The sequence below is a fragment of the Petaurus breviceps genome, unplaced genomic scaffold (assembly GCF_028583685.1).
Source record: "Petaurus breviceps papuanus isolate PSGF00001 unplaced genomic scaffold, PetGlider_PUasm1.0 90775, whole genome shotgun sequence".
Lineage (NCBI taxonomy): Eukaryota > Metazoa > Chordata > Mammalia > Diprotodontia > Petauridae > Petaurus > Petaurus breviceps.
In genome coordinates this window covers 8922463-8934980 of record NW_027187342.1, presented here as the reverse complement: position 1 = coordinate 8934980, position 12518 = coordinate 8922463, and the positions used below count along the sequence as shown (strand labels likewise).

Here is a 12518-nt window from a genome sequence, read left to right as displayed (position 1 = left end):
ACACACACACACACACACACACACACACACACACACACACACACACAATTTCTCTTCCTCCTCTCCCTAGCCTCCTCCCACTCCTTCCTCCACCCCCACCTCGCTCATCCCCAGGGGTATAAAATTTTCTTTGCTCAACACTCTTAGCCCACAGTCCCCTAGTGAGAAGGGCTGCGCTTCCTCCTGCCTACACTGGGAGGGCCCCCTTCCCGCCCCCCCCCCCTCCCCCCCCTTTTCCCTTCCCCTCCCCTCCCCCACCTCCCCTCCCCCTCTGCATATTTCTGCCTTGCAGTCTGCACTCCATGGCAGCCGAGCAGGACAGGAAGAAAAGGCTAGGCTGCCAGGATAAGTAAAATTCTCATGAATAGAGTCTTCAGTTTGGCCTCTTGTGTTCTTGGCCGGTCGGGCCAGTCTGGCCTCGTATCCTGTCCAGCCATTAATCTTCTCCAGGACTAGCTACTGTACCTGGCGAGCAGGAAACACACGGTGCATTTGGCTGGAGCCAACGCGAGGAGCTCGCCGTCAGCGGGCCCGGGAGGGATGGGGCGGCTCACGCCTGCCTGCGCTCGGGGCTCCCGGGGGGCGAGGCGAGGAAACGCTAACGGGCTAAGTTTAGTTTTGTGTCTGCTCTTAAGGACCAACCCAAAGCCCCTCTTTTCTCCTGGACTCCTTTCGGGGCCAGCTCAGGGAAAGGAGAGCCGGGAGCTGGGAGAAGGAAGGACGGTTATCTTTCTCCTTCCCCTAGGACTCTCAGAGCGGGACGAGCATCCTAGTGCATCCCACCCTAGGGTACCAGAGCCCTGCCTCCCTACTGCATTAGCTGCCTTTCTCACCCCCTGCCCCACTTCCCCCCTCCTTTTAATAAATACATTAATAAACAAAAGAAAAAAAGAGAAACAAGGGGTTCCCCATGTAAAGGAGATACAAGATGAACTGGAAACATATTTGGGAAAGAAATGAGCTATAAAAGCCGGCACCCGTCATTTAAATGCCATTAAAATGCCCACGCAGTGAAACACACCCAGGCAATGACTTTTACAGGCTTTTTCCGGACGGAGTCCAGCCCTCGGTGACCGAACAGCGCCCTCTGCGGACGGACCATACGCACGCAAAGAGCCGCCCGCAAACCAAAGTCAGTTTACTGGACTCAGCTGCCCCTCTGCCTTGGGCCCCCCAAAAGTCATTTGGAAAGGGTGAGGAGAGCCAAGCGGAAAACAAATGAACCTAAACCAAAAGACCAAAACCCAAAGATAATAGAATTCTGTGTAATTATAATGACCAAGCTCGGTCCTGACGCAGAGATGAGAAAATGCCGCACTCCCCTTCCTTTGCAGAGATGAGGAAAACTTGCATCTATTTACTTACAATCAGATAGTGCATCTGTTTGGTTAATTTTGCCGGCCTGCTTTCCTTTTTCCACCTCACTTTTACTTTTTAAAAAACTGGTTACAGATGGGCTTGTGTCTCTGGGTAGGGTAAAAGGAAATGAAGGTGATGAAAAACAAAAGATACCTAAATTTTAAAAATAAATAAATAAAAACAACAATGGAATGGGAGAGAAAATTAGCTCAAACCATAAAAATATCCAAAAATTTAAAAAGAAGGGAAGTTGGGATAAATGACCAAAGTCCTTACCATAATAGTTGGAAATGCATGAGAGGAGGGAGTTCCTCCATGTTGAATAAGGTTCCCCTTTAACTCCCCCAGTCCCAGTCTTCTCTGCCTCTGTAGAGAAAGTGTGCTCCCGGTTTTATAGACCCACAGAAGTTCCTTGGAACGTTTACCTTCACAGATGAAGAAAATGAGACCCAGGGAGCTTTTAAATGTCTTGCCCAACCAAGGTAACACAACTTGGGGAAGGTGGTAGAGGCATAGAACTTAGAACCTACATCCTCTAACTTCTAGTCCAAAAGAACTGGGGCCTCTTCCCCTACATGAAAAACCATCCAAGAAAATAAGTCTTTCTTCTTTATAGCCATGCCCACATAACGCAATTGTACTTAGAGTCATAGGCGATATTTGGAGTCAGTATTCTAGCTGGCAGTTGGGTAGAGTGCCAGACTGGAGTTAAAAAGATGCCTCTTCCTGAGTTAAGATATGGCATCAGATCCTAGCTGTGCGACCCTGGGCAAGTCACTTGACCCTGTTTGCCTCATCTGTCAAATGAACTGGAGAAGGAAATTGCAAACCTTTCCAAATATCTCTGCCAAGAAAACTCCAAATGGGGTCTGAACAATAACAACAACCCTCTCCACCACTCACAGGATATGTGAGTCATTTACTAGCAGTATGATCCTGGCCAAGTCACTTAATCACTATCTGCCTCAGCTTCCTCTTCTATAAAATGGGGATAATAATAGCACCTACCTTTAGGATTTCTGTGAAGATAAAATGAAATATTTGTAATCCTTAAAGTGCTATGTAAATTCTAGCTAGTATTATTTTTTTTAAATCCTATCTGAACAGGTTTCCTTTTGTATAAGATGGGCATAATCATACTTGTGTTACTCATGTCACTGGGTTGCCAGGGAAGATGAAATGAGGCAATGCATATAAAATGCTTTGTAGCTGGAAAATGCTGTGTAAATGGAGGCTATTGTTATCATTAGCCCTAGGTGATCCTTTGCCTCAGTCTATGATCACTAAAGTGCTTCCTCAGGTCCAGATCTCCAAGAGCTCCCCATTTAAGGGGGAAACAACATGTAAACAATTATGTGGAAACAAGTTCTGTGCAGGATAAGTTGGACATAATCAATAGAGGGAAGGCACTAGAATTAAGGGGGATTGGTAAGGCTTCCTGAATAAAGTTGGATTTAGTTGGGGTTTGAAAGAAAGCAGGGAAGCTAGGAGGCAAAGATGAGGAGGGAGAACCTTCCAAGAGTGGGAGACAACCAGGGGCAATGCCTGGAGGCTGGAGATGGAGGGTATTATCTGCAGAACTGCTGGGAGGCCAGTGTTACTGGATAAAAGAGTATGTGGGGGTATATAAGATGTGAGGAGACTGGAAAGGGAGAACATGAGCCTCAATAGTTTGGTTTTTCAGAACTTTTAATACCAAGACATTTTTCTTTATTTCTAGTTAAAGTGTCATCCAATCTCATATTACTTTAGGTATTTCAAAGAATGTATTACTGATGGGGGGTGGCAATAGGTTATACAGGAACTCTGATCAATATCACTGACCAGAATGCCTGTGATTCAGTCTGGAAAGAATTCAGTAGACCCAAGCAGACTTGGAGTCAGAATTGTAAAAGTTTATTGTTACACTTTACATAGGGCAAGAGTTCTTAGAGAATCTGCAAACTTAGAGAAGACATAGGCATAGTTTTTAAGGAGTTGAGGCAATTAATCAGATTTCAATTATGCTAACTAGGTGAGTAAGGGTGGGATTAGTTAAGGAGTGGTCAGTGCTTAAAGGAACGTGCACTTCTAATGTCAACTTCGAAGGCATATTGACCATAATTCACTGGGAAATAGCCCAAAGGGGGGCTACCTGGAGGTGTAGTTATAGGCCTGATATGTCACTAAGTCAGCTAGCAGTTAAGGGCTGACTGAGAAGTACCAATCTGCCACCCATCATGTTTGACAAGATGGATGTTGGGAACCAAGGCTAACAGAGACTCAGTATGTGTATAATTGGCTAAGGAGTTAGCCTGTAGATAGTGCCTTGAAGGATTCATAGGGGCAGTGGGCCACTTTACTAAGGGGAGATAACATTTGCCTAAGCTAAAATGTTTATAGATGGTTTAGTGAAGGATTCGAAGGTGTAGCTTGTTATTTTTCCAAGCGGAAATAAACAATTCATGAGTTGTTGCTGGGCAGAGTGCTATCAGGGGGAAGTGGGGGGGGGGGGGAGATGTGATTTTACAGACTGGTTTTACGAACTGATGTTACAAACTGATATTACAGACTGATGTTACAAACTGATGTTAGAAACTAATATTACAAACATAGATCCCAAGCACCCCATCATTACCTTTAATCACAGAATTAATAAAATTCACAATAGCGATTTCTTCCTTCCTTTTCTCCCTCCCTCCTTCCCTTCCTACCTCCCTCTTTCCCTCTGCTCCTTTCTCCCTTCCTTTCTCCTCTCCCCTTCCTCCCTTTCTTCCTCCCTCCCTCCCTTCCTTCTTCCCTCCTTTCCTTCCCTTTTTCCTCCCCTCTTTCCTTCCTCCCTCTCTCCCTTCCTTTCTTCCTCTTCTTTCTCCTCTCCTTCCACTCCTTCCTTTCTTCTTCCCCTTCCTCCCTTCCATCCTCCCTCTCTTCTTGCCTTTTCTTCCTTCCTTCCTTCCAAGAACTCTCATTGACCATCAGCATCAAGTTAGTTTAAAGTTTTAAACTATCATCAGTCATTTAAACTTGATATCTCTACATTTAGCACCAGTAAGTATTTAATAAATGCTTGTTGATTGGTTGGTTCAATGTGAATGATCTTAGAGCAGGTTTTTGGGGGAGGTGGGAAGGAAAAAGAGTCAGAAGATTCTAGGATTAAGAGCCCAGAAGGAGGAGGCTGGGGACAGATTTCCTCCACTTTCAAGTTTTTCCCTTGGCCACTATCCAGAACTATGACCAGAAAGATAGGTAGGGGCAACCATCCCAGGACTTCTTGAAAACAAAGGGTTAAATAAAAGTAATTGGACCAACATGCTAGTTATCATTATTAGGAGTTATTATTATTACTACAGTTCTGTTCCTTTTCCTTTTTCAATCATTTGATTGATTAGACAATTATTAATTGCCAGCAATGTACTAGGCATAATGGGCAGCAGAGATACAAAGATAAAAAGCCAAGCAATCCCTGCCCTTATGGTTTTTAAAATCCAGTAGGAAGGATACAACATGTCTATGAATAAGTCTAACACAAGGCAGAATTTCATAAAGACAGAGGGGTATTACCAAAATCCCATAAGAAGTTTGAGGCAATCAAGATCACTTTTAGCTGGGGTAATCAAAGAAGGCTTCATGAACAACTTAGCCATTCAGCTAGTCCTTACAGAAAGGAAGGACTTTTAAAAGATTGAGATATGGAGAGTGTTCCCCAACTTTGCAAGTGTGTAAAGGTCAGAGAGTCTAGATAAGATCAGAGAACAACAGCTAGCAGCCCAGTTTAGCCTAACTATGAAAAGGAGAGAGAGTCTAGTAAATTATGACCAGAAAGGTAATTTGGAGCCAGATTGTAAAAGGCTTTAAATGCCAGGCTGATGTTTGTATTTTAACCTCTGTGCCATAAGGAAACACTGAAAATTTTTTAACAATGGATGCTTGGGGGGGTCGCTAGGTGGTGCAGTGACTAGAATACTGGCCCTGGAGTCAGGAGGACCTGAGTTCAAATCCTACTTCAGACACTTAACACAAAAAACTAGCTGTGTGACTTTGGGCAAGTCACTTAACCCCAACTGCCTCTCCAAAAAACAAAACAAAACGAAAAACAGTGGATGCTTGGGGGTGTGGGTGGGGAGGATGATAGAGGGGGTACTACTGGTCATGGGAAGAATGCATTAGAGTAGGCAAAGACTAGAGTCATTGGCATAAAGGTACATAGGAGCCATATGTGTGGATGAGCCTGCCAAAGAAAGGGGAAGGGGAGGGAGGGAGAGGGGGGGAAAGGGGGAAAGGGGGGAAGGGGGGGGGGGGGGGGGGGAGGGTAACAAGAAGGGAGGGAGGCGGAGAGAGGGGGAGGGGGAAGGGAAAGGGCAGATGGAGAAAGGGAGACGAGAGAAGAGGGAGAGAGTGGGGGATAGCCACCCATCACTTAGATCAAAGCCAACTTCCTCTGGAGCATTATGAATTGAAACGACCCAGTGAAGAGGGACCTAGTAAAACTTTTCTTGGAAGCTGGTTGCTGAGCTATTGAACAAAACTGGCTTTGGATGGGGCAAAACCAGGCTGTGGGTGTAAACTGAAACTTCCACCTGAATTAGGCCATTGAGCCCATATTGGGAAAGTGGGAGATCTGTTTGTTTGTTCCCTTCCTCCTTCCCTCTAGGAAATGGGGCGGGGCGGGGGGGGGGGGGTCCTGCCCATACAGTTTTAAACTCAGACTTGAGCTGGGGTTTGTTCATCCTGCTCCAACATGGATCCCGTGTGTTTCTCCAATAGTTGGAATTACTAAACTGGAATCATCCTTCCTCCTTCCCCCCCCTCAGTTTACACACCAGGCATCTGAAGCCCAGAAGCGTTAGTTACATGGCTTGCTCAGGAATCCAGCTAAATGGTTGAAGAGACCAGACTAGAACTCTGTTCCCCAGATTTCCAGGCTAGTACTTTCTCCAGGATACCACTTGCCTCTCTAATTATGATAGTAATTCCTGCTTCTAACAGAAGAAGTGTCTTTGGTCTGAAGCCCTCTAGGGACAGTCAGGCAAGAGATGGTCAAGATTCTGAGTGTGTGTCCCAGAGTCGTGAGACATCCCTGGTTCATAGAGTCTTTTTCTGTTTTTTGTCATTTTCTAGTCAGCAGTGAACATTACCATGCTGTCAGACACAAAGGCCAGATTCTTTGAATGGTTCCCAGGTAGTTCCATCCACAAGCAGAAAATGAATGAGGTTAAGCAGGGATTACAAGCAAATACGGCAAATGCCAATTCCCTTCTCGAATAGCAGGACCCAGTGTGTGTGATTGTATGTTTCTGTATATATGCATCCAATTAAAAGGGGGGAAAACCCAACTCCACAACCTGATGTTTTAAGATATCCAAGAAATGAACTAATATTCTTTTAACAAGTGTGTCATTGCAAAGAAAATGCAAAACCAGAGGGGAGAGCTGGGAGAAAGCCCGCAGCTGCTCCCAACAGCAAGCTGTATGGCAGATTCCAGGGGCTGGCCAACCCTGTTCCCTGGGGAACCAGACCTCCAGAAGGCCTGTTAGAAGAATGTATGAACTGAGCTGGGTCAGACAGGTGGCTGTTTAAACCAGTGGCTGAAAAAAAAAATACATACCCCTCCCCTTGGTGCCTGGAGTTTTCTCCTACAGACCTGGGGGTATGGGAAGAGGCAGGCATCTCTCAGGTACCAAAACCCCACTGCCTACAAGTCTGAGTTTATGACTGCCAGGTTGCCACAATTCACTCAGCTAAAGACCTTCTGGCTTCAATTAAATTTCAGTGGACCAGGTTCACATTAGAGAGTGTCAAGGGAACATTGGGGAGAGGAAATTAGAGGCCACACAAGTGGCATCTACAGTGATAGAGAGGGGGGGATGACCAGAAAGAGGGGTGCCTTTCCAGGGTGCATGGAGGAGGAGGGTATGCTTTGCAATATTTGGCTTAAGAGCCTTGGGATTTAAAATTACTCTGTTGGGAGGGACCTGGGTCAGATTGTTTGGAGCATAAGAGAGTAATGAGGAGGGATGCTTGTTGTTGGTTACAGAGTGTTCTCCTTGGAACGTAGAGACATTTCACAGACTCATAGAATTAGAATGTTAAAGCTAGAAGGAGCCTTTCTTAGCGATTGTCTAGTTCAGCCTCTTTGATATCACAGGTGAGAAAACAGACCCCTCAGAAGACTTGCCCAAAGTTTCACAGCTAGTTAATGGCACAGCTGGTAGAGAGTGGAGTTAGGAAGATTTAGTGGCTTCTATTACCCCAGGGGCCATGGGGGGCAGGTGCAGCCCAGAATGGGGTTGTGTCCAGATGGTGAGAAAAAAAATCTTTCCCGTTTTATTTATTTGCCTCTGTCCTTTTTTATCATGCCTTTTCTTTCCCTTCTCTCTCTTTTTCTCCCTCCCCCTTCCTTTTATTTCTATACTCCATCTCTCTCAGTACCTTCTTTATACCAAATTCCACTCTATAAAAATATCTAACATTTCAGCAATGCTTTAGGATTTTACAAAGCACTTTTTTTTTGCATACATTAGTCAGCTAAACTGATCTTCACAACAATGCTGTACATAGTATGTGTCTTTGTCTCCATTTCTTAAGACAGCAGGTAAAGAGGCAGCTTGAGAAAAAGTCACTGAATTAGTGATCAGAAGATTCAGATTCAACTCCTATATCTGGACACATCAAACAGGTGACTTGACCATTCTAGTCCCCAGTTTCCTCATCTGTAAGATGAGGGGTTGGCCTAGACATCTATACCTACATCCATATCCATATCCCTATCATTATCTGTCTATATCCATGTCTGTATCTAGATCTATACCCAGGCATGGATCGTAGGCGGTGTTCAGGGAGAGCTAGTACCTCTGGTGTGAGGGCTGCTTTCCACCTTTGGCATCTACCCCATCCACCCAGCTCTTACCTGCGGCTCTAAGAAGCATGTGCAGTAGCCACATCCTAGTAAACCGTTTTGACCACAGGCTAAACCAGATTAAGGGTAACCAATAACCAACCAATTAAAGGTCCTTTTCTGCTCTAATATTCTATGAGTCTGCAATAAATTTTGTCAATTCAATGTTCTTCCCATGATATCACAGATGTTTCTTGAACAGAAATCAAATTACTTTTTTTTTGTTTAAGAGAATTATCCAAACCAATTTTTCATATTCAACTTCCACTTATAATAGGAATGGAGAGTAATCAAGGGCCTGCTCTCCACAATCAACATGGAAGTTGGGACTGGGAGCCAGAGGACACAGGTTTAATTTGGGCTCCGCTACTGCTTGCATATGTGACCCTGGACAAGTACACTTCAAAGCTCTGAGCCTCAATTTCCCTATCTATAAAATCAGGGTGTTGAATTCAATGTCCAGATCTAAATCTATGAGGCCATGAGATGATGCCCCAATATCACACTACACTAAGGACTGCAAGGCAGAATTGCAGATTTTGACAAAACCATGATAACCAATACTCTAACCATTTCACAGAATTACAGAAGCTCATACGCTGATGTCTTTGGATCCATTTGGGATCCAGTTTCCCCCTCAACAATGTTTTCATTCCCACCTTGGTCTCCAGAAGGGGGCTTTATGGTGGATTCCATAACTCCCTACTCCAAACTGGGTTGTACAAATAAACAAACAGATATCCAGCTGTTCTCTATCTCCGAGGTTTTAGACACTGAAAGAACTTCCTGATCATGAGAGTCATATGGCATTCTGATGGACCCAGTCATTGTAGAATAAATATGTCCCTGCAGATATTGAAGAATAATAGACACAACTTTCCTGTGACAGTGTGAATGACAACAAAAGGCGGAATGGGCAGGTGACCAGCATGGAGTCCTGCTAGGCCTGTGATTCAGTGACTCTATGCTATCTCGAAGTTCTACAAGGATTTGAGAGGATTCTTCCAAGATGCATTGGGTTGCCCCACCTCCAACACCAGACTCTGACTGTTCTGCTCAGATACCCAATCTCTCATGTACCTCTTCAGGTGTATCAACTACTACAGAGATCTGGCACAATTTGCTTTGTATTTTTTTTTCTTGATAAATTATTTGGGCTTAATAAACTTTAATGGAAGTAAACTCCCAAAAGTTCAGTACTTAAGATTGAAAGCAAGATGTTCCCCAGGCAGAAAAGAAAACCGATCTTCTAGTATGTCACTAGTATCATAGGATCTAGAAGGGACCTTAGAGATCTTATTTTACAAATGAGGAAACTGAGGCCCAGCCAAAGGAGGAACTTTGCCCAAGGTCACATAGGTAGCCAGTAGTAGTGGCAGAATTTGAACACAAGCCTTATGACCACAAGCCCAGTGCTCTTTCCATTGTTCCACTTACTACCTTTAAGAAAAGATACCTTTACCCAAGACTGCTTTTTTGTTGTACCACAGGGTGGTGAGGTGGGGAGGAGGGAGGGGAAAGGAAGAAGGGGAGGAAGGATACTCAACACAACCAATTGGTTGTAAAAATGGTTGTGTTTTGGAAGCTACCTTTTGGACTTTTCATTTCCCACTCAGCTACTTTATCATGTCACAGCACCAGCAGCCTTCTTCACATTGCCCCGTCTTTTGTGTGTCATCTTCCCCCATTAGGATTGTAAGCTCCTTGAGGGCAAGGACTTCCTTTTTCTGCTTATATTCCCAGTGTTTACTTAGCACAATGGTAGGTGCTTAATAAATGTTTATTGACTAACTAACTTACACATCATACATACTAGTAAGGGAGCACACATATGACTATCCATGAACACTGCCATAGGTACAACGCCACAACACAGCACTGTCACTGCCTGTGAGTGAAGTAAGTGAATGAATGAAGAAAAAAAGCATTTATTAATCCTTACTTTGTTTCTAGCATTGTAGGGACACAAATATAATCAAATAAGACTGTCCTTGCCCTCAAGGGGTTTACATTCTAAGAGGTCAGCCTCTTTGAAAAGAGGTATATACCAGTAAGGGCAGGTAGGTGGTATAGGGGATAGAACTCTAGGCTTGGAATCAAGAAGATTTTATCTTCCTGAATTCAAATCTTGTCTCAGATACTATCTTCGTGATCCTGGGCAAGTCACTTAACCCTTTTTGCCTCCGTTTCTTCATCTGTAAAATGAGCTGGAGAAGGGAATGGCAAACCACTCCAGTATCTTTGCCAAGTAAACTAAAAAGTGGGATCACTGAAGAGTTGGACAAGACTGAACAACAACCAAATTCCCGTATACCTTGGCTTTCTGTGATGCCTGCCTTTCACAAAAAGTGCCAAAGTTACTGATTCATAAAATAATACTGCTAATATCTGAGTTACTTTTTTAAAAATATATGTAATATCAAACCAAAAACCACTATCTTCTAGATTCCTAGGATAATAAAATTAGAAATGAAAGGAGACTTTTGCTAACCCCTTCATTTTACAGATGAAGAAATTAAGGTAGTAGTTAACAGAGGTAAAATTTGAACCTTGGGTCTCTGAATCCAGATCCAGCGCTCTCTACTACATCTAATCCCTTTGGCTAATGCTTCCTGGCCCTCTGTTCTAGGGCTCTCCCAGTCCCTGCAGTGATGTTATGTTGCTTAAATTAAAAAAAAAAAGATGCATTAAGCTTCACCTCTTGGGTATACCAGATCCTTCCAGAAATGTTCCTTAAACTTCATAGTTTCTACAGCCAGCAAAAGAGACTGCTCAAGGCCCTAGGCCATCATTGCTCCTAATTCTCCACTTGCTGCTGCAGACAGGGAATGTGAACATTAACAAGGATCTCTTTTCACCAAATCTTGAAGATATAGGACCAGGAACTGGCTGGTTCTCACTAGTAAGAGAAAGAAGGGAATTTTAAGCTCAGGAAGGAAGGAGGTGCCTCTACAGAAAATCCTCTCTCTGTTTCTTCTAATGAACTAGGAGGTCAATCTCTGGGGTCTTTTTCCTGAACTGCTATGAAAGGGGTGGGCTCTATAGTAACCAGATGTCCCTTCCCCTCCCCCTCCCAAATCAGCTACCATCATTGATCACTTTCAAAGACCATATGATACTGAAGTCTAGAAGAATGTCCTCAACAGATGGATCCTCCCTCCCCCTCCCCACCGTGATCCATGTTCTCAGCAACTCTAAATTCATCAGTTTTCTATTAATAAAAAAGTAAATTCATAAGTTCTCTGCTTCCCACCCCATCCCTTCACTGTGGGCAACACAAAAGGTCTGAGAACACCTGATCTTTTCCTCCTATTGTCCAACTCCAGGCCCATGTGAGCGCACAGTTCCCAGAATGACTAGTCCCCTTTATAAATTGCATTTTTACTAAGTGAGGATGACTGGGAGCTCGTGGTGAAAGGCACATTTCCATATATCTAAGCAGCAACCTACAAGAAAAGGCGCGGCCCCGGAAGTTGCCATGCCGACAGGGAATTTTGGTTCTTAAAATAGTAAGTGATGCTAGGGCATCTTCAAGGCAGCGGAACTAGGGAGGGAGGGGGCGCAAAAGGGAAGGAGGGAACTATAAACCAATTAGTCAAACAGAGCAGGGGACAGAGATGTCAATCATCCCCTTGACATGAGAGTTGGGGGAGGTGGGGAAAGGACATCGGTCAATGGCGAGGTCAGGAAGGGGCGCTCTCCATTCAAGCATTAGCGGGAACCCAGTTTCTCACATTAATTCCCTGAATGGGCTTCACATTTGCACAGGTGCTGGCCTGGAGTACGTAGCCCTCCGCCCTCTCCCACTCAATGAACAGATGTGAGATTGAACATCTGTGCTCAGAGCAAGTCGTGACTCAGAGCGCTACCTCTCTCTCTCTCTCTCTCTCTCTCTCTCTCTCTCTCTCTCTCTCTTTCTCTCCCTCTCCCTCTCCCTCTCTCTCTCACTCTTTCTCTCCCTCTCTCCTCCCTCTCTCCCTCTCTCTCTCACTCTTTCCCTCCCTCTCTCCTCCCTCTCTCCCTCTCCCTCTCCCTCCCTCCCTCTCTCTCTCCCTCCCTCCCCCCCTCTCTCTTTCCCTCCCCCCTTCTCTCTGTCGTATCTGTCTTTCTGTGGGTCTGTCTTCCTGTCTCTATCTTTGTCTCTCTGTTTCTCTCTTTGTCTCTGCCTCTGTCTCTGTCTCTCTGTCTCTCTATCTCTCTCTCTGTTTCTGTCTCTCTCTGTCTCTCTCTCTCTCTCTACACACACACACACACACACACACACACACACACACACACACACACA

The 12518-nt window shown here is 44.6% G+C and overlaps 2 long non-coding RNA genes across 2 annotated transcripts in view; both read right to left on the bottom strand.

The window, feature by feature from the left end:
- LOC138146937 (uncharacterized) overlaps positions 1-1466 on the bottom strand; it is a 4950-nt gene extending 3484 nt beyond the window's left edge. Inside the window, exon 1 of the long non-coding RNA XR_011164654.1 lies at positions 466-1466. This is a non-coding gene — a long non-coding RNA (uncharacterized lncRNA). The remainder of the gene's footprint in view (positions 1-465) is intronic.
- Positions 1-12518, bottom strand: part of LOC138146938 (uncharacterized) — a 209890-nt gene that overhangs the window by 124740 nt on the left and 72632 nt on the right. The window lies entirely within an intron of this gene.